This window comes from Rana temporaria, chromosome 3 (assembly GCF_905171775.1).
Source record: "Rana temporaria chromosome 3, aRanTem1.1, whole genome shotgun sequence".
Taxonomy (NCBI): domain Eukaryota; kingdom Metazoa; phylum Chordata; class Amphibia; order Anura; family Ranidae; genus Rana; species Rana temporaria.
Window position 1 is genome coordinate 345,739,807 of NC_053491.1, and position 26,064 is coordinate 345,765,870.

General features: G+C 43.5%; 1 protein-coding gene across 1 annotated transcript in view; it reads left to right on the forward strand.

Annotated features, from left to right (window-relative positions):
- Positions 1 to 1,187: 1,187 nt before the first annotated feature.
- The window catches only part of FAT2 (FAT atypical cadherin 2), a 180,860-nt gene continuing 155,983 nt past the window's right edge, over positions 1,188 to 26,064 (forward strand). The window contains exon 1 of the mRNA XM_040345126.1: positions 1,188 to 1,393. The gene's annotated coding sequence lies outside the window, so the exon portion shown is untranslated. The remainder of the gene's footprint in view (positions 1,394 to 26,064) is intronic.

Below are 26,064 nucleotides of genomic sequence, written 5' to 3' on the forward strand. Positions count from 1 at the left end.
AAATCCACCAAGGCCTTCTTAGAGGACTGGTCCGCAGACCAACACTTCAGCCACACAAGGCGACGTAGTACCACCGCGTAGGCGGAGGCCCTGGAGAGCAAAGGGTCGACTCACAGACAAACTTCAGACCCTGAACCAACTGTTCAGCCAGGTCCACACAGGTCTCGGAAGCACTCTGCGCCTCCAGCTCCTGTAGCAAGAACTTTTCCCGTTCGGTAAGGTTCTGCGACACCAGAGTCCCGGCCAAAACCGGTCTTACTGCCGAACCCACAACTGTGAACATGAAGCGGGCCACAGCCTCCACTCTCCTGTCTGCGGGGTCCTTAAAGGCGGGAGCCCCTTCCTTCTGTGTTCTCCTCCTCACGTTGCCTCCTGGGAAATGGAGGCACCTGCTTTCTGGAACACAAAGGACGGTGTGCCCATTCACAAAAAGCTGTGCGACTCGTGCATGCACAGTAGGAAACAGGCAGTGAAGCCGTAAGGCTTCATTGCCTGTTTTCCTTAGTGAGGATGGTGGCTTCGGGACCCGGTCCGAGGGCGGCTGACATCGCAGGCAACCTGGACAGGTAAGTGTGCTTATTAAAAATCAGCAGCTACAGTGTTTGTAGCTGCTAACTTTTACATTGTTTTTTTTTTTTACCGCCAAACCTCCGCTTTTTGTTAAAAAGAAAAATAATTGTCAATCATTTATGATGCACAGAGCATTGGCCAACGTAATGTCATTCTTTAGCATTTACATCTACTTAAAAAAAAAATTATCCACAATATCATTCAGTTTTGTCATTTGTAAACCTTTCACTGGCTCTATCAAGTGTTAAAAAATGAAAAAGAAAGCTTCAATAATATCAGGTTGTGTGTGCATATAGCACTAAAACAGGTACTACTTGAATATTAATTAATTTCCTTTTATCAATATACAGCACAAGCTTGTCCAACTGCAATATTTCTATCAATTGTGAGATGTTCACAGACTTCACCAGCAACGTGCTTTTGCTCTTGAAAAGTTTTTTTTCTTTTTCGTTTTGCATGATGGTGGTTTAACAATGCCTCACGCTTCCCCCACTGTAATTGCTGCACTGAATCTAACTATCTGCATACAAATCTAGGATTTGGCTCTGTCACAATCCCTCACCTTGGGGGAGAAGCACTCCCTCCTCCTCCTCTACCCTAGCCTGTCTGACAGGAGCTGTGCTCAAAGGACACACCTCTCCTGCCTGCAAGTCTTGCGTTCTACCTGTAAGGCTTCCACTGTAGGACACGCTTTCTAACAAGGCATAACTCGATTCCCAATAGATATGGAGCAGAGGATTTTCCTGCATCTTGAGGAAGATAAGGACCCCCAGTTCAAGACCACCAAGGCTTAACGAACCCTCCAAGAGCCGGCATCCCTCAGGTAAGTTCACCTTTATCCTTTTTTTTTTGTGTATTAGCTAACATTAACCTCAGCGATAGGGCTCAGATTAAGCATGAGGCTTAAAAGCACAAAAAGGAATTAAAAGAGGAACTTAGTGCAAGGAATAAAAAGAAGGATCGTAGAACAAAGGCACAAGAAAAAAAGGAACAAAATACAATAGGACAATGTCAGAAGGCACAAGAGAGAGAAAGCGAGAGATAAAAAGTAAAATAAATTGCTAATTATCATTGCTGGTGGGAGTCCTGTCTTGGTGGAGGATGCTTGGCCTTCAAATGCTAAATAAGTCGGGTAAAGAGTTTTAATGACTCCATTCTGCTGTCGATAGGCATTGTTAAGAATTGTGGATTGCCTTAGCTTAAGGCTAAGTAGACCTAGGCAGTCCTGAAAACTTTGAGAAGTTGATGTCATGGCTTGGACACTAAGATGGATCCATGTAAGTGAAGGTTGGAGGTTTGGTAAATGTTTGCATACAGCTTGAAGCAAAAGAATCCCCTGCTCGGTTTTGTAGAGGACAAGGAAACATGCTCTTTCACGCAGGGACTTAAATTCTAAAGGACAAGCCAATCAACTTCACATCTGGAACACAAGACCAACTGGCCTTTAGCTATTGGATTTGACCATTGCTAACCTTTACTTCTAATTTTTTTTCTGTGTCAGTGGATTTTTTTTTGTTTTTCTCTGGATGAGTCGTTGTAAATAATAATTAGCAAAAACTGAGCCAACCGGCTACAAGCGTCCTGGATTCTCACAGTTGCTGGTGATATGATGTGTGCGCTGAACATTATGTCCTGGAATGGATGAGGAAGGTAGGAATGCCAGAGAATCCAGTATAATTTGTTTAATGAACCTGATTACAAATGAGCGATGGTTGTGGCACGTGTTACCGTAAACTGTGGTAGTGTGCATACAGCTTGAAGGTTTAGTGAATTTTTGAATTTAATTAAAAATAAGGGGTAAGTTTGTGCTTGAGGGGTGAATATTATTGACATTTTAATTTTGGGTAACCTAGTCAACATACAATAGCTAATTGTTTATGGCTTACGCAATGGAGATTGAATAGTTTAGTAGTACATACAAAAATATGAAATGAAATGATCTTTGGTAGATGCAGACATTTTACGTGCGCTAAAACATTTGGACAACTGAAGAACATTTTTTTGGCTGTACAGGAGCACTTGGAAGACAGCATGACTAAATAACATTTGGGCTATGAGAAAATAGTTGCTTGGGACAATCTGACAGTAATTTGGAAAACAAGCATGCACTTGTATAATGGCTCTGTTATTGATTGGCCAAAATGTCTTCCTATTCATGGTCAGAAATGGTAAGGTTGATGTCAGCTAAGCTTTCTTAAGAGCTATACGCATCTCTGCGTTGCGGTGACGCATAAATGACAGAGCACATTTCTCCAATGCACAAAACACGCATTGCAAAAAAGGTCTTGTGCGATATTAGGCATGTCAGGATGCATTGGCAGTCCATTTATTTTGAACTGGTGTAGTAATGCAATGCACATTAATGTGTGACATATTGGGGGTTATTCACTAAAGCTGGAGAGGGAAAAATCTGGTGCAACTCTGCTTAGAAACCAGTCAGCTTCCAGGTTTTATTGCCAAATCTTAATTGAACAAGCTGAAGTTAGAAGTTGATTGGCACCAGTTTTAGTAAATCTATCCCAGTGTGTCTTAATGAACATGTTTTAAAAGAGAACTGTGGGTTATGAAAAAAAAAAACATTCATACTGATCTAGGTGGACACAGCATCGTTCTGAACAGAGCGATCAAAGACCACTGATTGTGCAGTTCTTGGTCTTCAGCGAGCAGAGAGCCAGGGACTATCAGTTCCTGGCTCTCAGCTCTGCCTCTCCAGCACTGGAGTGCCTAGCTGTGCAGAGAAAAAGAAGCAGCTGGCTCAGACCGGGTTCACATATATGCAAATTGGATGCAGCTTTCCCCAAATCCAATTCGCATTACAGGGGAGTGTAACCGGCTCTCAATAGAGCTGGTTCACACAGGTCCGGGGGGCGGCCACGGAGCGCATTGGAAAAGGGTCCTGTGCATGCTGGTGTCCGTTTCAGGTGTAAATTCAGGCAAAAGTTTGGATCTGAATCGCACCTAAACCAGTGAACAGACATGTATCTGACCCCATGCTGAGAACCCACGGCAGGAAATATGTGAACCCACCCTTGGGCTCTCATAGCTGCGCTAAGAGGCTAAACCAGCTGCCAGTCCATGCATCTGGGTGAATCCCAACATTAAAGTTGGAATCTCTCCAGAGTCTGGACCAGCTGAATGATGTCAGCCGACAGCGGACTTGTAATGTATAGCAAAGAAGTGAATGGGTGCTAAAGGTTCTGCAGAGGTGTTGATCACCTACCTACTGCTGCAACAGCTGATAGTATATTTGGACAGGGAATACTCCTAAATATTGGTTGAAGAATTACTGGGAGATTGGTCATGTGATAGGAAGAGCACTCTTCATAAAAATCTATGCTAAAATTATATGACTCGGTAGAGTTTGAGGTGGAACTTAATATTCAGCCTATCCTGAATAGCAGTTGTAATGATGTGCACAGCATACTAGAGGAATTATGGCAGACTTAGGGCCAGATTCACAAAAGAGATACGACAGCGTATCTCCTGATACGCCGTCGTATCTCTGTTTCTATCTATGCGACTGATTAATAGAATCAGTTACGCATAGATATCCATAAGATCCGACAGGTGTAATTGTCTTACACTGTCGGATCTTAGGATGCAGTACCGCGGCCGCCGCTGGGGGGAGTTTGCGTCGTAAACCAGCGTCGGGTATGCAAATTAGGAGTTACCGCGATCCACGACGGATTTTCGCGTTCGCTACGTCGCCGCTAGTCTAGTTTCCCGTCGCAAAGTTAGTCGTCGTTTTGGGTGCCCTAACTTTACACAGCAATCGTATTGCTGTATAAAGTATGGCCGTCGTACCAGTGTCGAAATTTAAAAATGAACGTAGTTTGCGTAAGCCGTCCGGGAATACGGAATTATGCTACGCGCGTCGCCGTTCGAAAAAATGACGTCACTGCGGGCAAAGCACGACGGGAATTGCGAAATGGAGCATGCGCAGTAGGTCCGGTGCGGGAGCGTGCCTAATTTAAATGGCACACGCCCATTTAAATTACGCGGGCTTACGCCGGAGGCTGCCAGCATAGTTTTCATCGCAAGTGCTTTGTGAATCAGGCACTTGCGATGAAAACTTGCGGCGGTGTAACGTATCTATGTATTCTACGTGAATCTGGCCCTATGATCCTAGTTTGTTCTCCTGTAGTGATGCTAGGTCTGTGTTCTTTCTGCCATCTTCTGCAGAGTACAGCTATGCATAGTAACCAATGTATGCACCAGTTTTAGTAAATATTCCCTTGTGTCTGCATTGCACACTGCATTGCATAGGCACTGCTGCCAGTGTACAAATTTTGCCAACACGAAAAGAAAGGAGTTCTTAGGACTCATACAACGTTCTCCTATGCTATAAAACTTTGCCTGTTAACAATGTTTTGGATTTTATGTTTAGTTTGGCCTCAAATATGTCCCAATTTTCAGTTTTAGGGTTCAAACACACCTGTGTGATGCTTTAACCTATGTTATGTGTGTTAGCGTTATAACGTGTGATTCATTTTGTGGAACGTGACTCACAATAACACATTTGCCTTTATTCAATGCACAGGGATGGACAGATATGTACTGAGAAAGTATGGAGGCTGCCAATATTGACCTCTACTTGTCAAAAGTTTAGTTGCCTGATTGTCATGCTCATCCGGCATTTTCAATACTTTATCAGTCACTAAACTAGGATAAGAATGTTGATCAGGAATCCTGACCATGAAATGGATACAGCGCCCAGAGGTGATTCAGTTCGCATGTGTTGCGCTTTACAAGTCTCTCTCTCTCTGACTTCACTGATCTTAATGCTTGTTCCATGTCAAAGTCTTAAACTATTTTGCCAGAGATGGCCAGTCAACAAAAAATTCAGGAAGGATGTCAGTATTAGCAGTCCCTGCATTACACGAAATGCATAAAAACATTTGGAAAACTACCACGATAAATATATATAGATTGCAATTTCTAACCTCATTTGGAATATACTATTTGTGTTTTTTCAAGGTTAAAAAGTTTTCTGAGTTACTGAGCTGGAACAAGCATGTAGCAATAATTTTGTAAATTTTGTAACTATAGTATACTGCATAAAATAAGACTTTCTCTACAATTTACAAATTGTTTACAGACAAAAAACTGCCCCAGCAGACAAATATCTACAGAATACCAGATAGGTTTGGGTGAATCCTTCAGTGTCGTGATAAGCGGCCAATACATGTATTGTCTATGGACATCTCATCAGAAAGATCAGAAGTTCTTCTATTTGGGTTCCTTTGATGTGGCTCTGTATGGGGTATAGGGGCTGCCATTGCTGGTCCTGGTTGTGTCTAGTTTGAATAATGTTGACTTGTAGACCTGGAACAAGCATGCTGTAAATGAGTGTCAGAAAAATGTTTGAATGTCTATACTTCCAGGTCAGGTCCAGGTTGGCAACTCTTGTAGCATAACGAAATGGTGTGTTGTATTGCAATGTTTTATTTTTATATAATACATGCATGTAAGTTTTGCATGGCTACATCAAGTTTTTATATAGCTTTTGATTATTGTGTTGGCAAAAATATCTTATTTCTACTTAAAAAATAACTTGCGTCAATGTATGGTCCACTTATTCTCTAGAGCCTAGCCTCCTAGGCAGTGTTGTCAACCACCAGTATTTTTACTGGCAGCCAGTAATATGTGGGCAATTTTCTCCTGCCAGTAAATGGCAGTAAGAGGAAAAGGGTGCCAGTAAAAAATATGGCTGTGACATGCGGCTCGAAACTGTGGATATGCAGCTCGGGTCCAGAGCCGGATGAGACCATCCAAGTGCCTTCTATAGTGTGTTTGGGCGGTGCCGGTGGGGGGCGGGTCTGGTGGAGGCAGTGTCTGAGGGTATTGTGTGATGTCATGGTGCAAGGGAGCCGAGCGTAGCGGCCGGAGCCGAGCGTGGGGGTCTGCAAGATGGAAGTAAGGCAAGCCAGAGGCTGGACTGTTAGTGTTGTTTGGACTGGAGGGGACTAAAGGGACCACCTGGCATGGAGAGAGACTGTCACTGTGACTCAGGTGAGGACGTGTTGTGTTGGTGAGGTTTTCATCATCTGTGCTGCTGCACACTGCTGTCAGTGTCATTGTAAGGCCTTGTACACACGACCGTTTTCCTCGATAGAATCCACCAAGAAACTTGGTGGGAGAGCTTTTTTGCCAAGGAAAACGGTCGTGTGTACGTTTCTCATCAAGGAAACTGTCGAGGAACTCGACGAGGAAAAAAGAGAACAAGTTCTCTTTTTCCTCGACGGGAGTCTCAATTTCCTCGTCGGGCTGGTTTTCGACGAGAAACGCGAGCGTGTGTATGCTAAGAAACCCGCGCATGCTCAGAATAAAGTATGAGACGGCAGCGCACCTTTGGTAAAAATAGCGTTTGTAATGGAGATAGCACATTTTTTACGCTGTAACAGACTGAAAAGTGCAAATCGTCTCTTACCAAACTTTTACTTAATTGGCAGTAACATGAGATTAGCAAAAGCAGCCCCAAGGGTTGTGCCAGTGGAATCGAACTTCCCCTGCCATTGTATGTGTTGTACGTCACTGCGTTTGAGAGCGAGGAGATTTTGTCTAGACTGTGTGTACGCAAAGCAAGCTTGTCGAGTTCCTCGACAAGCCTAACAAGGAACTCGTCGAGGAAAACGATGTGTCTTTTCCGACGGGTTCCTCAGTCGTGTGTACGAGGCCTCAGAGTCAATTTCATGAGTGCATCGCCCATTCTAATTTCTTGCCCTCCTGAGTCCTGTCTCTTACTTATTTACTATATCGAAAATAAAATAAGAAATATGCTTTTTGCCTTAATATCTACCTTAAATCACATTGCTAATTACATATTGTACTTATTTGTAGCCTAAATACTGTAATTTTCACTTAAAACTGTAATTTTGTAACTTTTGGAACTGCCAGTAAAAACTTGGCGGTGCCAGTAAAGTTTGGGTGTCGTGTCAGTAAATTTCAAGCTCGTAGGTTCGCAACACTGCTCCTATGTGAGAGTGATGCCCTGGGCCTCTCCAGCATAGCGTAGGTGTATAGTACAATTTGTTTTATGTATAAGGGCAAATTTAGGCGACTGATAAGGGCCATAGGCTGCCAAGAATCAGCGTATTTCTGCAGCAGGTAGCACAAGTTTTTGTGATCAGCTGTGTCCAGCACCCTGTACAAATCAATGACAGGCTGACAGGTGCCACGGCTCTTCATAGGTAACCACACGTCAAGTGGTTAAATGCAGTTAGGGACAAATGAGTGACCCAGTAAACAAACTGTCCCTAACAACAAGTACCTGCTCGACGTGTGGCTACGTGGGAACAGCCACAGTGCCTGTCAACCTGTCATTGATGTACATGGGCTGTTGACTGAGAACAACTGTACACGCAGCAGTAATAAGATGATTCTTGGCAGCGTACAGCCCCTCTTGATAGTCTGAATGGGCTCTAATGCATGGTTTTAAAAATGAATGGTGGAGTTCTAAAGGATACACAGGTTTGAAATGTAGATGAAAAAATTTTTTTAACCTCCCTGGCGGTAGGATTATGTCAGATTTTAGGTGCTGAAAGCGGTACAATTATTTTGCATGAAAATTTGGTGTTTTACATTGTAGGCCTGTAATTCTTAGGAATAACTCACTTAAATCTGTCCAAACAAGAGTCTAGTAGACATCTCGGGTATGATAAAGTTTGAAAAACAAATTCATAAATTATAATATAATAAATAACTATAAATAATTATAACAAATAATAATGTAATTATAATAAAAATTATTCAATAATGTAATCAAATCAAAAACACTGAAATTTGCTCAGTTGCAGAATTGTCGCTGTCATTACTTTTATTGTTTTATGACGAATTTCCCCACAAATCGCTATCGCTCAATTCTGCAAGTGATTCTAATTTATTATCGCTGTTTTCTAGCTGGTCTAAAACCACTTTTGATGTAAAGGGACACTTTTTGGTTGCTATGGACAATCTCCAGTTTCCAGGCAGAAAGAACAGTTTTTATTATATAAAAGTGCATGTAGGACACTGGGCAGACCACTGGGGACAAAGGGGGTGTATTTATTTCATACAGTCTATAAGATTACAGTATACTGTATGTATTGTGTGTATTTACTTTTTTAAATTTGGCGCCGATCTCCGCCCCCGTGCATCGTAACGTCGCAGGGAATGGAGCTCGGCGGCACATGGGGCACTGTGAATCGAGCGAGGAGGACACAGCTCGATCACACAGCGGAGAGTCATCACAGGATCCAGGGACAAGGTAAGTAACCTCTGCCTGTGGATACTGCGAGCGACCCCAAGTCTGGCTCGGGTGCTGAAATTCCACCCCGAGCCAGACTCGGGAATACCGCTCAGGAGGTTAAAAGATAATGCCACCTGTATTCTTCTTCTAATTACTATTATTATTATTATACAAGGCTGAATATTCAAGGTGGCGATGATGTCTCCGCACTTTGTCCATTCAGATAACAAAAATACAGGGGTTCTATCAGTAATGGAGGCACTTGCATAGAACACAGAACATCACAGTTCTCACTATATCATAGGCTTGCGCACAGGGTGTGCCAGGTGTGCCTAGGCATACCCTAATCACCCTGTGCAGCACAAATTCCCCCTACTGCCCTAGCTCCTCCCCTTCCCCTGTCACAGCGATTCCAGCTTCCCTCCTCTCCTCTCCCGCTGGCTGTTGCTATGGGGATGTTTTAGAATGAGTGGGGGGAAGGGGTCGGTAAATATGTAATTTACCGGCCCCTTGCCTTTCTGAATGAAGATTGTAAGTAATCGGTAGTGTGTGTTTGAGCTTTGGGGTGCACACCTTTATTCAATAGGCTGCACACACCTATGCAGTATATACTGTATAGTGCTGGCCACTCCCTGAGATTTATATATACATATATATATATATATATATATATATATATATATATATATATATATATATATAGCCATACATCATAGATAGTGGAGTTTAGCTATCAATTCTGGGCCACACCAAAAATGCTTTGATACATTGGTTCTCCAGTGTAACATTGAAAGAAATTACCAATAAGCTGAACTCTAGGGGAAGATATAAAATACAAACATTGGGGTTGATTTACTTAAGGTAGGGTGACCAGACATCCCCAGTTTCAGGGGACAGTGCCCTGATTGAGGACACTGTCCCCGGACCAAGTCTGTCCCTGGTTTTGTCCCCAGATTGGATTTAATAGGTGGCAGGGGCAATCAGTGCAGAATTAAAATAAAAAAAATTGAATTACACACCCCCGCTCCGCCGTGCCTACTAGCATAAGGGGTTAGTATTTTTGCCCATTATCTGTGCCCCTTTCTGATGATCATGTGCTGGTCGGAGTGGAGGGAATATTTCTTCAGCTTCACTCGCATGTTCTTCTGCATTGGCTCAAATCCTGGCCAGCCACCTGCCTATCTCCTTGCCTTCCCTGGCGGAGTGATCTTCCTCTGCTCCCCATCCAGTAGTAGCCGGGGCCCGAAGAGTAAGACTTGAGAGGCTGTGAGGCGGGCGGCGACGGGCAGAGAGTCGCCATTACTAGTAAAAAAAAAATATGTCCCCGGATTTCATTTTAAAAATCTGGTCACCTTAACTTAAGGCAAATAGACTATAGGCAGTTGCTCCAGAGCTTAATAAATGAGGTTAAGCTTCACTTTACAAAGAATACTCAAGCACAAGCAATGAAAAAAAAAAAAAGCTCTGTTGACCTCCCTTACCCAAACATGTGCAAGCAAAAATGCTGTGTTTCCTTATTTTCCTTGCTTGTGATTGGGTATTCTTTGTAAACTGAAGTGTAACCTTATTTACTAAGCTCTGGAACAACTGCACTTACAGAGTGCAACTGCACTAGCAAAGTGCACAGTATTGGTGTAAATCTGTAATGACAGATTGGGGGAAATTTACTAAAACTGGTGCACTCGGAATCTGGTGCAGCTGTGCATGGTAGCCAATCAACTTCTAACTTCAGCTTGTTCAATTAAGTTTTAACAATAAAACCTGGAAGCTGATTGGCTTCCATGTAGAGCTGCACCAGATTTTGCACGCTCACATTTTAGTAAATCCCCCTCATTACATCATTGAATTAAGTTTTTAATGTAAGCAGTACTTGAAATTTATCTGGTATCAGCCCTTTTCTGTCCTTGTACAGAAGGACTTTTAATACAAAGAAGTAGTGCAAAGAGGCAATCAGCTTGTGTGCTGAAAAGAAGCATGCTACTGTGCTGCTTCTCTTTTAACTGTCCAGTCACACACTGGGGCAGGTCCAGGACAACCTGGGCTCAGAGGAAGTTGGTTGACTGATGCTGACCTTCAGACTGAGGATGTCTAGAAGCAAAAATTAAAATAAAAATACTGCAGGGAAATCTCTCGATTAAAGGTGTGAACTGCTGGTTTTATTTTACCTTTTATTAGACTATTCATTTGTATCTTTTTATTTTTGGCTGGAGTTATGCTTTAATGAAACTGTGAGCAAGCTTTTGCCATTTGGGCATCTTTCCAAGCCTTAGTAAATCGCCCTGTCAGCTGTTTCATTAAAATGCCATTATTTTAGAGATGAGGCTAACGCTCTCCTCCTCCCCCTCCAGCTCAGCAGGGTGCTGACAACAAGCAGTAAAAGGGTGTGAATTTTGTCAATGGAAAACCAGCTTAGACTCAAGGAGACAGAGAAAAGAATGGAAAACCTTGAGCCATGCGGCACATGGGGGAGGGTCTGAGTGGGCTTTACAATGTGCTAGGCCGCATGTTAAGGGAAGGTCCTGAACTCCGAGCCCTGACTTGTGTCAATAAGACACTCCAGATAATCCCCTCATTATGGACTGTTTTGTCTTTCTTTAACCTAGTCCTCCAGCTCAAAACTTTTCAGCTAGGGGGGGGACAACTTCTACAGCGCAAGCCTTGGCTCTCATTATTGTCCATGAATAAACACCACAAAAGATATGGAAATACAGAGAGCATGGATATCTTTTGTTATTTCAGTCCGGATGCTTGAAGCTCACGGTGCTTTAACACTTGTGCATTATTCCATTGCTGACAATAATAATAGGTGTCATGTTGCAGTTCCCTTTAAGGCTGAATTTTTCCCTTGCAATCTAGAAGGCCCTCACGTGGGTGCAATGTAATCACACCGTACTTCACACGGTTTGGGGAATTCTGCTAAGCAGTATTTCTTTCCTACTTTCTCTAGAGACTGTAAGGCTGCAAAGATTTTTCTCTGAAGTTTCCTGTCTCTTTAAATATATATATACATATATATATATATATATATATATATATATATATATATATATATATATATATATATATATATATATATATGTGTGTGTTCGCCACGAGATAGGTGCACAAAATTGTATATTATGCAATGATTATTGGCAGCTACTGCTATTTGTTCATCATTTGCACCTTTTTCTACTTTATTAGTTAACGAAAATGTGTGTAATGTATTTTGAAGTATTTTAGCATAAAGTGCAAAGTTTTGCAAATGTCCCCTCAAGCCAGCCCATCCCCCCACTATGTGCTTAATGACCATAAAAATCTGATTCTTTGTTTCAGTTCCAAAAACTGACAGCTGGTAAAGCAACACTTTTTATGCACACAGTTTATGATATTGCATTGGATTTAAAGTGTTTGTTACACTAATGCCGCGTACTCTACACACGACCGTTATTCATGTCATGGAAAAAAACAAAGTTTTTCTCGACGTGATTTCTCCCAAGCCTGCCTTGCATACACACGATCGTGATAAAAATACAACACGTACGACGGCACTATAAAGGGGAAGTTCCATTCGAATGGCGCCACCCTTTGGGCTGATTATGCAAATTTCCCTTCTCATAAATTGCTTCTGAGCATGCGCGTTTTTCCCCCCATCGTTAAAGCCTCCACACGACCGTTTTTCACGACGAGAAAAACGTCGACAAAAAATAGAGCAGGTTCTAAATTTTTAATGGCCATTTTTCTCGTCATGAAAAATGCTCTGGAGCCTACACATGACCGTTTTTCACGACCAATTTAAAAAATTGCATTTTTCTCGTCATGAAAACCGGTCGTGTGTACGCGGCATTAGGGCTAGTTTACACTTGCTTCAAAACATGGCTTCGGACACGCTCTCTGAATGCCAGTCAAAGCCCCTGCCACTAAATAAAATGGTTAGTTTACAGTTCTGTTTACACCTTGCATTTGCTTTGCTTCAAAAATGATTGCTCGCTTTAGTGGTGCTTTAACCACTTAAGGACCTTGGCTTTTTTTCAGATTTGGCATTTACAAGACTAAAACAGTTTTTCTTTGCTTGAAAAAAATAAGTTCTCTTTTTCCTTGTCGGGAGTCTCAATTTCCTCGTCGTGTTCCTCGTCGGGCTGGTTTTCGACGAGAAACACGTTCGTGTGTATGCTTAGAAACCTGTGCATCCTCAGAATAAAGTATGAGATGGGAGCACACCTTCGGTAAAAGTAGCGTTTGTAATGGAGATAGCACATTTGTGACGGTGTAACAGACTGAAAAGTGCAAATCGTCTCTTACCAAACTTTTACTTAAAGCGGGGGTTCACCCTATAAAAATATTTTTTTTTTTTTCTTCTAGCATAAAATTAGGCATAGTAGCGCGAGCTACAGTATGCCTGTCTTAATTTTTTTATCCCCGTACTCACTGTGTAATCATACATAGAAGATTCCGACTGCCCACTGGGAATGGGCGTTCCAATCCAGACGGAAGGTGATTGACGGCCGGCTCTGGCGCGTCACGCTTCTCCGGAAATAGCCGAAATAGGCTTGGCTCTTCACGGCGCCTGCGCATAGTCTGTGCGCAGGCGCCGTGAAGAGCCGAGACCTACTCCGGCTGTCTTCGGGGAGCGTGACGTGCCAGAGCCGGCTGTCAATCACCCTCCCTCTTGAAAGGAACGCCCATTCCCCGCGGGCAGTCGGAATCTTCTATGTACGATTACACAGTGAGTACGGGGATAAAAAAATTAAGACAGGCATACTGTAGCTCGCGCTACTATGCCTCATTTTATGCTAAAAAGTTGTTCTGCAGGGTGAACTACCGTTTTAACACGCAGTAACATGAGATTAGCAAAAGCAGCCCCAAGGGTTGTGTCAGTGGAATCGAACTTCCCCTGCCGTCGTACGTGTTGAACGTCACCGTGTTTGAGAACGACAAGATTTGGTCTTGACAGTGTGTACGCAAAGAAAGCTTGTCAAGATTCTCGACCAGCCTAACAAGGAACTTGTCGAGGAAAACTATGTTTTATTTACGACGAGTTCCTCGGTCGTGTGTACGAGGCCTGGGAAGAGTAAAATCTCTGTGCTCCCTTGCAGTGAAGCCTCGTACACACGACCGAGAAACTCGACGGGCGAAACACATCGCTTTCCTCGTCGAGTTCCTTGTTAGGCTGTCGAGAAACTCGACAAGCCAATTTTCTCCATTCCCGTCAAGGAAATAGAGAAATTGCTCTCTTTTTGGCTCGTCGAGTTTCTCGACAGTTTCCTTGATGAAAATGTACACACGACCGGTTTCCTCTGCAAAAAAATATCTCCCAGCAAGTTTCTTGCTGTTTTTTGCCGAGAAACTCGGTCGTGTGTACGAGGCTTGAGACTGTGACTGAAGTGCAAAGGTTAATTGCTAATTTTTGGTCTAGGAGAACAAAAAAAAAATCTACTTGCTCAATTCTCCACTCCTCTCTGCACCAGTCCCTGCAGCTTCTTCTTCTCCACGCTCCAGCGTTCTATGGTCCTGACATCATCAAAACATCATCAAAACCAAAGTAGGATGCATAGTCCTGCACTGGATGTGATAACACAGAGGGACAGCCTGTTGCCAGACCATGGGAGATGGCGATTTGCTGGGGAAGCAGAGGATCATGTAAGTAAAACTGTTTCCCGCTCCCCTAGACAAAATAAGCTATTAACCCCTGCAGTATACCACTTTTGGTGATGAATAGGAAGGCCTAGGGGAGGAAGGGGGTCAGAAAAAGGTATGCTATGGTGTGGTCTTTCCAGCTGTTGAAGCTGTTTGCATCTAGACGTGTTCTGAATATGCCTGCAGGCACCTGTTCCTATCTGCTCAACATACATAGGAAAACCATTTTACTATGTGCAGAGAACGTAAACTACAACCTGAGCGGCTCATAGCTTACAGAGGATCATTTTTCCTGCTCCTGCCAAGTGAAGTAGTAAAAGTCACTCAAGTCATAATTTAGACACAATTATGGACTCTTGTGATGACAACTTTGACACTTGGTGGCTGAAAGAGCATTTTCACATGGAGTGAGTTACTTGCACCTCCATACCCTAAAGCAGGGGTCTCCAAACTTTCTAAACAAGAGGCCAGTTTATTGTCCATCAGGCTTTAGGTAGGCTAGACTGTGGCCAGTGGGAGTAGACATTTTTCCTGGCATCAGTGGGAGTAAACATCACCACATGTGTTTTAGGGGGGGGGGGGGATAGTGCCCCATCGCTGGTATCATTGGGAGGAATAGCACCTCATTGTTGGTGTCAGTGGGGGAAATGATGCCCCATTGTTGATGTCAGTTGGAAGAATAGTGTTTCATATGAGTGTGTAGAACTCTTTAGTAGTGCTAGGTTGTTAGTGTAGCTGTTAAAGGGGTTGTAAAGGTTTGTTTTTTATTTTCTAAATAGGTTCCTTTAAGCTAGTGTATTGTTGGTTCACTTACCTTTTCCTTCGATTTCCCTTCTAAATGTTTTTTTTTTCTTTGTCTGAATTTATCACTTCCTGTTTCTCCTCAGTAAGCTTTCCACCATCATCTGAGCGGTGGAAAGTCAGTCAGAACAGCTTACTGAGGAGGAACAGGAAGTGAGAAATTCAGACAAAGAAAACAAAGAAAAAAAACATTTACGATTCACTAGCTTAAAGGAACCTATTTAGAAAATAAAAAACAAAACTTTACAACCCCTTTAACCACTTGCCGACCTCCTCATGTAGATATACGTCAGCAAAATCGCACGGACAGGCACATCAACGTACCTGTACGTGCTCTGCTTGACGTGGGTGGGGGGTCCGATCGGGACCCCCCCCCCCCCGCTACATGCGGCGGTCGGTAAGCCTCGGGGGGTGATCCGGGACGACGGCGTGGCTATTTGTTTATAGCCGCTCCGTCGCGATCGCTCCCCGGAGCTGAAGAACGGGGAGAGCCGTGTGTAAACACGGCTTCCCCGTGCTTCACTATGGCGGCGCATCGATCGAGTGATCCCTTTTATAGGGGAGACTTGATCGATGATGTCAGTCCTACAGCCACATTCCCCTACAGTAGTAAACACACACTAAGTGAACACTAAATATTACAGCGCCCCCTGTGTTTAACTCCCAAACTGCAACTGTAATTTTCACAATAAAGAATGCAATTTAAATGTCCGAAGTGTCCGCCATAATGTCGCAGTCACGAAAAAAATTTAAGTTTAGCTTAGGGCTAAGCCAGAGCTATGAATCTGGCTCAGGCTTTAGTGACTCGGTTGGGTGACTCATCCTAACAGCTTCTCAGGAATGTCCCCGTTTTCTGGGACATTGGATAATGTTCCAGACATAGTGGGTGGAGGTTATGAGGTGCTGCTTGGAATATTTATGAGAGCCTCAGCCAATCCCCAGTAAAGGGCTGGCAGGAAGCAGGCCATCTCATAAATAGAAATGAGTGATGTCAGGGAGGGAAGTTGGGTGGAAGATGAAGATGGAGTGCCGAGGAGGCTGTCGGTAGTCCTTGAGGATGTCCCCTAGTCTGGGGGGGGGGGCGGTGGCCTTAGGCCGGGGCTCAGGTGTTGGAAGGATTCTACCAAAACACACAGAGGAAGCCCTTCCTGGAGGCATGGAAGCAAGGAGAGAGGACAGTAGGTCAACATGTCTAGGAGATCCCCTGAGAGTCAGCCAGGTGGACTGGTGAGTGTCAGTCTGGAGGACTATGGGGTGAAGTTAGCCTGGAGGGCTAGTGACTGGGGCAGCTGCAGCCAGGCGTGTTGGCAGTGCCTTAAAATGTGGTGCTGGGATCAGTAGCCACAGGAGTGATGCAAGCTGGACACTGAAATTCAGTTACACAATCAAGAGGCCTCAGGTTCCTGCCTTTAATGGGCCATTGCTTTAAATTGACTGAGTGACTGTCAGATATTCACAGTGTTCCTGTTGTGTTCTGCAAGCAAGTGAGTGCCGGAGGAAAAGGAGGAGCTGTTTATAGGAAGACTTGTCCCTGAAGTTGTTGTCCCATGACCTCTCATCTATATACAAGTTTTTATCCCTTAATAAATAACATGGACTGTACTTTGACTCTGGAGTGCCTGTGAAAATTTGGTGTGCCTGGCTGTGTAGGGTGGGGGGGGATCCCAGAACATCTGCGACTCCTTAGGGGGTGCACTACAAGTGGAAGGAACATTGAGTGCCCCAAGGGCCGGATAAAGGTTTGGAGACCACTGCCCTTAAGTACCAGATATTTTCTTTACCTCTGGCAGCTGCATGGGAGCATAGGAAAGATGAGTATGTGCTCATAATAACTGAATACAATTCAATATATATTGATATTGATAGTTTTCCTTTTCCAATCTTCAATTTATTATTTTACAATTCAGTAATGATCTGTAGGTGCATGTAGACTAGACATATGAGCTAGATTGCAAAACTTTCAGCTGTACGAATGCAGTAAAATCAAAATTGGAGTAAACCATAGTAACAAATTAGAATTCATCTTCGACTGATCTGAATACTGAAAATGACTCCTGAGGCCTCGTACACACGACCGAGGAACTCGTCGTAAATGAAACATCGTTTTCCTCGACGAGTTCCTTGTCAGGCTTGTGGAGAAACTTGACAAGCTTGCTTTGTGTACACACTGTCAAGACCAAATCTCCTCGTTCTCAAACGCGGTGACGTACAACACATAGGACGGCAGGGGAAGTTCGATTCCACTGGCACAACCCTTGGGGCTGCTTTTGCTAATCTCATGTTACTGCGTGTTAAGTAAAAGTTTGGTAAGAGACGATTTGCACTTTTCAGTCTGTTACAGCGTGACGAATGTGCTATCTCCATTACAAACGCTACTTTTACTGAAGGTGCGCTCCCGTCTCATACTTTATTCTGAGCATGCGCGGGTTTCTTAGCATACACACGAACGTGTTTCTCGTTGAAAACCAGCCCGACGAGGAACACGACGAGGAAATTGAGGCTCCCATCGAGGAAAAAGAGAACTTGTTCTCTTTTTTTCTCGTCGAGTTCCTCAACAGTTTCCTCGATGGAAAACATACACATGACTGTTTTCCTCTGCAAAAAAGCTCTCCCACCAAGTTTCTTGATGGTCGTGTGTACGAGGCCTTAACTGGTGGATATGAGTTACTGCCATTCACACATCATTTCTGTTTTTGTAATATCTTATTGAATAAGCCCAGAAATGAAAGAAAAATCTTCTTACATTTCCCATCTGTGACCGTCTTCTGAACTTTTTTCATTCGTAGGTATTGAGGCTGAACTGTTTAATAAGAAATGTAGTCCAGCATATATATTTGTATTATGAAATGAAAAGTACCATTTACTTCTGATGAAGGATCTGATGGTAGAGAGCGAGGACGTAATTGGAGAAGAAAATCATTTAAATCATCTGGCTTTCTAATGCTAAAGGTAGCCATAATAAATACATTAGTAATTTGTGGTGGTGGCACGTATGACTGCACACAATGTGTAGAGAAAGTGGAGGTGTTTTCTATAAATGTCAATCTCATACTTGTCATGCTGTATGTAGTATGGAAAATAAAAGTTATCATTAACTGCTGGTAACATATTTTCTCCGCTTTTTATTCCTGTTCTTTCAACATGACCCATTCTGCAAAGTACCTCATAGTCTGTTGATGGGTTACCTTGCCTTCTGATTTAAACCACTCGGCAATTAACCACTTGACTTCTGGATACGACACTACAATAACTGACAATTGCACAGTACCCAAAAAAAACATATGTCATCCTCAGTGGCGGCTGGTGCTCAACATTTTTTGGGGGGGCGCAAACAAACAAAAAAAAAAAAACATCAATTGCAGCCTCACTGTGCCCATCAATTGTTGCCTTTGTGCCATCAAACGCAGCCACTGTGCCATCAATTGTCGCCACTGTGCCATCAATTGTCGCCACTGTGCCATCAAACGCAACTACTGTGCCATCAATTGTCACCACTGTGCCATCAAACGCAGCCCCTTTGCCATCAATTGCCGCCACTGTGCCATCAAACGCAGCCCCTTTGCCATCAATTGTCGCCAGTTTGCCCTGTAAAATGCCATCAGTTTGCCCCATAAAATGCTGCCAGTTTGCCCCATAAAATGCCGCCAGATTGCCCCAAAATACCGCCAGATTGCTTCCCGCCCGGCACTTACCTTTCTCTGTCAGCCACCCTCCTCCACAATCCCTCAATGTCTTTTCTCGCCCTCCATGTCGCTTCTGCCAATCAGGTGACTGGTAACCAGACCCGGTGAACCTGATTGGCTCAGACGCGTGTCAGTGTTAACCAGGGAACGCACCCCCCGTGCGCCCTCTGGTTAAGCATTTGGAAGCTGATTAGAGCCCACAGGCTCTGATAAACGCTTCCAAAACACACCCACCGCTGTTATTCAGATAGATGGCGCTCAACAGGGGGCCAGCCACCTGAATAGTGAGTGGCAGCAGCGACAATGTATAGATTCATGCAATGCATGAATCTATGTATTGTTATGTGACGGTGCAGGGGAGAGGGGGTGGCGCTCCTGCGCCCACCATGGATGCACCGCCACTGGTCATCTTGTTCCCACAAATAGAGCTTTCTTTTGATGGTACTTGATCACCACTGCGTTTATTTTTTTTTTCGCTATTAACAAAAAAAGACCAACAATTTTAGAAAAAAAAAAATATTTTTTTACATTCTGCTATAAAACATATCCAATAAAAAAAATGTAAAAATATTTTTTTTTCATAAATTTTGGCAAATATGTATTCTGTTACATATTTTTGGTAAAACAAATTGCAATAAGTGTATATTGATTGGTTTGCGCAAAAGTTATAGCGTCTACAAACTATGAGATATATTTTGGAATTTTTATTAATTTATTTTATACTAGTAATGGTGGCAATCAGCGACTTATAGTAGGACTGTGATATTGCGGCAGATAGTTGGACACTAACTGACACTTTTGACACTTTGTGTGAACCAGTGACACTAATACAGCGATCAGTGCTAAAATTATGCACTGCCACTGTAATAATGACATTGGCTGGGAAGGGGTTAAACATCTAGGTTGATCAAAGGATTAAATGTGTTTTTGTGTACACTATGGGGGTTATTTACGAAAAAGACAAATCCACTTTGCACTACAAGTGCAAACTACAAGTGTAAAGTGCACTCGAAAATGCACTGAAAGTACACTTGGAAGTGCAGTCGCTGTAGATTCAAGGGGGACATGCAAGGAAAATAAAAAACAGCATTTTAGCTTGCACATGGTTGGATAATAAAATCAGCAGAGCTTCCCCTCATTTCAAAACTACCCCTCAGATTTACAGCAACTGCACCTCCAAGTGCACTTTCAGTGCAATTTCAAATGCACTTTGCACTTGTAGTTTTCACTTGTAGTGCAAAGTGGATTTGCCTTTCGTAAATATCCCCCTATGTGTGGTGTGTCTACTATATAAAGTGATGGATTTTCCTTACTTGCTTTGCAGGGTAAGAAAATCCATCACTTCCCTCTGTCAGAACTGAGCTCTGCCTTGTTTCTTCCTGATGATCGGCGGGTGTTGGCGGACAGCCATTAGCCAGCACCTGCTCACCGGCTTCTGCTGTGACTAAATACACCGCTCCTAAAGCACCCCTGACCATTGAAATCAATGGGCAGCGCCGCCGAAGCGCCTGCAATGGGCAGCGCTGCCAAAACGTCTGCAAAGCGCAGCACGTTGCGGGCGCTTTAAACCCATTGTTCGGCTGCTAGCTGGGGTTAAAAGCACCCCGCTGGTGGCCGAAAAGCGCCTCTAAAATGACAGTAAAGTGCCGCTAAAACTAGCAGCACTTTACTGCTAACACGCCCGCGCTGCTAGTGTGAAAGGGGTCTTAATCATACTTACCTAGGAGGATGATGCATCTGTCCCCCACCGGCTCTAAGACTGAGAACCGAGCGATCAAAGACCACTGATCGATCGGTTCTCAGAGCTCTGTGAGCAGAGAGCTGGCGACTGTTGGCCCCTGTGGAGGAGGCAGGAGTGGCTGGCTGAGCCAGGTGGTGGTCCACGGTTGTGGACAGATCCTGACTTTATTGTCGCGATCTTGCCCTTGCCATTTCCAGATTATTAATCTAGATAGCAAATTTTCACATTTTGAGATTAGGTCCACTTTAAAATATGGATGCAAATGTTATTGTAGGGGAAACCGGTGCAAATTGAATAAAAAATATGTTAAGGTAAATGTTTCAATAATAGCTCGGGAGGACTACTAACTTAAATTACAATATACTTCACCTTTAACATTTTTCACTAAAATGCAAATTATTTAGAGTATAATTATTTCCCATTTGCTGATGAGCAGATTATAATGGTAGTCATTTGAATGATATCACTGATTATATGTGTAAACAGTAAACCATCGCTCTGATCACGAGATCATTGATATGCATTAGGATAGATCTGACTCTCTTGATTATATTATGACTTTCAAATATTTCAAAGCTCATGTCAGCTTAGCCTCTCTGTAATTTATACTATCAAACGCGAAGTGATACATGAGTCACTGTCCCTGCACCTTTGAAGTCAATGCAGCATAATTTGTGTTTGTACTGTGTGATCTGTATCTTTTGCCTAATCCTGTCATCTTGTCTGCGTGTATGTATTTCCATTTTATCAAAAAACGTTTAGTTTGTAGGTCAGCACTTATATTGCATTGGTTTCCTCCGCTTACAGGCTTGTGTATTAAGGTTGTAATGATTTATGTGGTGCAGTTAGCAAACACATTTTAGTTCACTGAGATGACTATAAATTCTGTATAGGGAACTGCACTTTGCATATTACTGTAGCGCCCTGCTCCCATTGAGTGGGCGCTATGTGTTAAATTATAGTTGCCTGAGCAGTAGTTTTGACTTCTAAATTGTTGGTTCTGTTCAGTTCGGCTGGGTTGCACAAATTTCCCCCTAACGGTGGGTGTCGTTGTCACCACAGGTCACGGTTGGAAAGGCAACAAGCTAGGTGTATTGAGTATCTCTCTCTCAGAAGAGGCTCGTGGGGCGTGGTCAAACCGATGTGCATTCTGGGAAGGGGTATTTAAGGGACAGACACCGTTTAGCAGGGTTGCGTCTTCCGATCCCAACCTGAGGGCCCTCCTGGCCTCAGGGATGTTGAGCTGTTTTGTAGCCTCGAGGCCGGCTGGCCCGAGGCCTAGCAAACTGAGAGTAGGCCCAGGAGTTTCTGGGGCCTATTGATCCAGGAATCCAGGGACGCTACCTTGTCTATGGAAGGAAGCTGAACCAGTGGGATTCAATTGATGGACGTACCCTGGCGGATTTACCTCACTGTGCTGCTGGTCCGGTTGAAAGATTCTTGGCGCCGTGAGTCGAGTAACATTTATTGGAACTATATCGGGTGTGCAGTCGGTTACATGATCTTGTGGCAGAAGTTCGTGGGACGGCCTGATGACACTTATCAAGTCTGTGGCAGAGACTTTGTCGAGCTTCGCAATCAGTTGCTAGGCCGGTGAGAGTAGGCCTATCTGGTGGTTGCTACAATCCAGTGTGGAGTTGAGTTAATCCTCTGGATCTAAGTGGTACCCGTGATCCGCAAAGCGAAAGTGCCTGAGTCTTTCCCTGTCCCTTTCCCTGTCCCTCTACCCCTCTGTTGGAGAACTTTGTTAATAAAACCCTTGAAAGAGACTTCGTGTTGGTGCGTACATTCTTATGGACAACTATGGAGAAACCCTGAAACGAGCGTATGGAACAGTAAGGTAACTGCAGGCCCAAATTTAAACCAGCAGCTCCTTCTGGGGTAGTGCTAAATTATTCTTTGCACATTAAAGAAAAATTTAAGTCGGTTTAAAGGTTGGGTTCTTAATGAGATAACCATATTGTGTGTTAATATTTGAAGTTAACCTTTCCATTTGCAACATCAATTTAAAGCAAGTATCTTCTGATTTTTATATGCACCTTTCAATGCCTTCTGAATAACTTTAACCACTTCAGCTCCAGAAGATTTGGCTGCTTAATGACCAGGCCATTTTTTGCGATATGGCACTGCGTCGCTTTAACTGACAATTGAGCAGTCGTGCAACACTGGACCCAAACAAAATTTACCTCCTTTTTTCCCCACAAATAGAGCTTTCTTTTGGTGGTATTTGATTACCTCTGCAATCTTTATTTTTTTCGCTATAAACAAAAGAAGAGCGACAATTTTGAAAACAACACATAATCTTTAGAGCCGGTTCACACTGGGGCGGCACGACTTTGGGGGCGACTCGGCAAGGCATCCTGAAGACGACTTCAGAGGCGACTTGCAAAATGACTTCTGTATAGAAGTCAATGCAGGTCGCCCCGAGTCGCCCCCGAAGTCGTACAAGAACCTTTTTCTAAGTCGGAGCGACTTGCGTCGCTCCTATTAGAACGGTTCTATTGAATACAATGGGACGCGACTTGTCAGGCGGCTGAGTCGCCCTACGAGTCGCCCCAGTGTGAACCGGCTCTTAGTTTTTGCTATAATAAATAGCCCACATTTTTTTTCAAAAAAATAATTTTTTCCTCAGTTTAGGCCGATATGTATTCTTCTACAGGTTTTTGGTAAAAAAAAATGCAATAAGAGTATATATATTGGTTTGCGCAAAAGTTATAGGGCCAGATTCATAGACATTTGCGGCGGCGTAACGTATCGCATTTACGTTACACCGCCGCAAGTTTTCAGCGCAAGTGCCTGATTCACAAAGCACTTGCGTGTAAACTTGTGGCGGTGTAACATAAAGCCGTCCGGCGCAAGCCCGCCTAATTCAAATGGGGCGTGTATCATTTAAATTACCCGCACTCCCGTGCCGAACGTACTGTGCATGCTCCGTTTTGTAATTTCCCGCCGTGCTTTGCGCGAAATGACGTCGCCCCGACGTAATGTTTTGAACGGCGACGTGCGTTACGTCCTTTCGTATTCCCAGACGACTTACGCAAAAAAATAAATAAATTAGAAATCCGACGCGGGAACGACGGCCATACTTTAACATGGGCTGTCTATTTTTACACCACCTAAATAGCAGCCGTAACTTTGCGACGGGAAAAGCCGACTAGCGACGACGTAAGAGAATGCGACGAACGCGCGTACCTTCGTGGATCGCCGTAAACAGCTAATTAGCATACCCGACGTGGAAAACGACGTGAACTCCACCCAGCGGGCGCCGAAGTATTGCATCCTAAGATCCGAAGGCGTACAAAGCCGTACGCCTGTCAGGTCTTAGCCAAATGCCGTTGTATCTTTGTTTGAGAATTCCAAATAAAGATACGACGCGGCAAATTTGAAAGTACTCCGGAGTATCAGCAGATACTCCGGCGTACTGTTTCTGTGAATCTGGCCCATAGCGTCTACAAAATAGGGGATAGATTTGTGGCATTTTATGGCAATCAAGTGGTTAGCTTTGTTCCCTCACTGTGTTCTAACTGTAGGGGGGATGGGACTAACTAGGGAAGAGAGAGATCAGCGTTCATACATTGTATGAACACACAATCAATCTCCTCTCCCCTGAAAGAACCAAGATCTGTGTGTTTACTCGCTCTGTCACGAGCCCCTGGTGGCCAAAAGGCAAAGCGACATAAGTCAATGTTGCTTCGTCCAGCCGTGCCATTCTGTTGCAGTAAAACTAAGGCGGCTGGTCAGCAAGTAGTTATTTTTTAAGAAATTTTATAAGGTCTCTTTAGTTGTGATGAGATGACACAGTAGCCAATAGGGTGTCACGGGAAAGGGAAGGCCAACCTTTGACTTTGCTTCCCAAAGGCAGTATAGGCATATCAAATAATTCTGGTAATATCAGGCATATTTCTGACATTTGTTGCTTACAAGTTAAAAACAGTATTTTTTTGCTAGAAAATTACTTAGACCCCTCAAATATATATTATGTATATATTTGTTTAGCAGAGACCCTATAGAATAAAGTGGCGATTGGTGGAATTCTTTATGTCACACTGTACTTGCGCAGCAGTCTTTAAAATGCAATTTAAAAAAAAAATACACTTAATGAATAAAAAAAAACCTAAACAGTAAAGTTAGCCCACTTTTTTTGTATAATGTGACAGATGATTTTATTCCTAACATGTCACGCTTTAAAATTGTGCACACCTGTGGAATGACAACAGACCACAGTACTTAAAAATCTCCATAGGCGACACTTTAAACATTTTTAACGGTTAGGTGTTTAGAGTTATAGAGGAAGACTTGTGCTAGAATTATTGCTCTCACTCTAACAATCGTGGTGATACCTGACATGTGTTCTTTGAACACATTTACATTTGCAGTCATGACTTACGTATGCGTTTGTTTGGCACGCAAACATGGAAGGATGGGGCGCTTTAAAAAATATAAATAAATGTATTTTATTTTTTACACCGTCCCTTCAAGAAAAATAAAATTCTGATCACTTTTATTGCTGTCACAAGGAATGTAAACATCCCTTGTAACAATAATAGGCAGTGACAGGTACTCTTTATAAGGGGATCTGGGGTCTAAAAGACCCCAAACCCCTCCTCTGCGCTTGAAAGTATTCAAAACGCCAAGATCTGCATTTTTGAATACTGTTGATTTTTTTAAACTGGCTGCCGAGTAAACCGGAAGTGACGTCGTGAATGGGTTACCACGTCAGAGACCCGATCAAAGACAGTTATAGCTTTGTTCGAGTCTCCGACTGGTGGACATGCCTACTGGTGGCTCGGGTCTGCCGATGGGACAGGAGAGCCATGGAAGGTGGGGGGGGTCATAACAGTCAAGCAGCTGCTTAGCCGTATTGGTTGTTATTACAAGAAAGCCGACCGTCGGCTTTAAAAAACAGCTGCAGGCATCACTTTGGCACAGCCGCTTGAGCAAAATGACATACAGGTACGTGAATTTGCGTGAAATTTACGTGAAAGTGGTTAAAAAGTTCAACTGGGGCTGCCAGCTCTTGGTTAATGTTGTAGTTTTACAAAATAATTTATAAGTAAAAATTTCTACTTTACACACGTTTCTATATACCGTATTTTCCGGCATATAAGAAGAAGAAGAAGTCGGGGGTCGTCTTATACGCCGGTGACAGTCTCCGAGCTTGCGAGCGTCCATGATTTAAAAGCCGCTCTTTCTTCTCAGCGTGTCCTGTGATAGGCGGAACACAAATCTTCCCAGCAGCGCCTCTGTTCTGTGTTCCTCCTATCACAGATGCCTTCTCATCCTCGGACGAGAGGACGTCCGTGATAGGCGGAACACAGAACAGAGGCGCTGCTGGGAAAATTTGTGTTCCGCCTATCACAGGACACGCTGAGAAGAAGGCGCGGCTTTCAAATCATGGATGCTCGCAGCACGGAGACTGTCACCGG